Raw genomic sequence first — 1,311 nt, forward strand, 5'->3', positions numbered from 1 at the left:
CCCGCCTCTGCCTCCTAAAGTGCTGGGATTACAGGCGTGAGCCACCGCGCCCGGCCGACTTCAAGAAATTTTTAAACAAAAGTTTACCACGGTGGAGTTGGCTGCCTTTCGAGATGGTGAGCTCTTTTCCCTTCGAACTGTTTAAGTGCATTCTGCATGTCTATTAGACACTATAGAGTTGGTTCGTTTTGGGTCAGAGGTTGGGCTAGATGACCTCTAAGGGTGTATCCTACCTCTAACTTACGGGTTTAGACAAAACCAAAGTCCTATACCTTCCCGCATGTGCGTATAGGGCTGTGCTTTAAGAGGATCCTCTTGTCAAAGTTCCAGTTCTAGAGCCTGATTGTCAAAGATAAAAATTCCTCTAGATTTCTCGGACATACTTGGTGACAAGCATTTGCTTTTGTTTGCTTTCATTATTCAATACTTTGATCTCTAATCTGAACGAGGTCATAGAAGAGGCAGTGTTTTATGGGGGATGGAATTCCTGGAGTAGACTTTGACAAGGCGGGAAGGAGGGCAAATTGAGTCCCGTTGGGTTTGAAGTGGCAGCAGTATCCACTATCGGAGACTTACTGAAGAAAGAAGGTAAGATGTTCTGGCTTGGCTGCATCTGCTTTGCTATCAGGGTCCAGCTACCTGCTAGAACAAAGTCACGGTGACCCGTGACTCTGCCTTGGTTGAGGTTTGCCCTCAGTGTGGCTGGCTCCCCCATACCTTTCTTTGCACATCCCAATCTATCCATCCACCTAGATCTGCTCAGACGCTTTCTCATCCAACTCCCGAGCATTATTTATCCGTGACCTTCCCACATAATATTTCGTAGCGAGGTTACTTACGCAGAGGTCCGATCTCTCTGTTAATCTTCAAGCAACCTGAGGGCAGGCAGGGTTCGAGTCGGATTCAGTTCTGTGCCCCTTGGTAGGTACCCAGGACACTGCAGGCATCAACAAATATCGGTTGGGAAAGTACAGTTGCAGGATGAGGATAATCAATTCTTCCCTCAAATGCCGGGAGAGCATCTCCATAGCGGTGCTCTGGGAGCCCGGAAGAAGGCAGGGGAGCAGTGCGGACAGCGGTGCATGCGGGCCGGGGCGGAGGGCTGAGGGCCCGAGCACAGGCAAGAGGCGCGGCCGAGCCGCCCTCCTCGTGACTCCTCCTCCCCCCTCCGCGGCTGCTAGTCAGGTGATTCCGGCACGTGACGGGGCACCACCTACCCTGCTGCTCTCGAGTGGCAGCTCGGACGGCCAATGAGCGGCTGGACTTCGGCTTGGGCCCTATGAGAGCCAGGCTCTGGGGGGCGGGCCGGAC

The 1,311-nt window shown here is 52.7% G+C and overlaps 1 protein-coding gene across 2 annotated transcripts in view; it reads left to right on the forward strand.

The window, feature by feature from the left end:
• The window catches only part of RRAGC (Ras-related GTP binding C), a 38,359-nt gene that overhangs the window by 16,111 nt on the left and 20,937 nt on the right, over nucleotides 1-1,311 (forward strand). For both annotated transcript variants that reach the window (XM_011977688.1, XM_011977689.1), the window contains exon 2: nucleotides 586-588. The gene's annotated coding sequence lies outside the window, so the exon portion shown is untranslated. The remainder of the gene's footprint in view (nucleotides 1-585; nucleotides 589-1,311) is intronic.

This window comes from Mandrillus leucophaeus, unplaced genomic scaffold (assembly GCF_000951045.1).
Source record: "Mandrillus leucophaeus isolate KB7577 unplaced genomic scaffold, Mleu.le_1.0 Scaffold182, whole genome shotgun sequence".
Lineage (NCBI taxonomy): Eukaryota > Metazoa > Chordata > Mammalia > Primates > Cercopithecidae > Mandrillus > Mandrillus leucophaeus.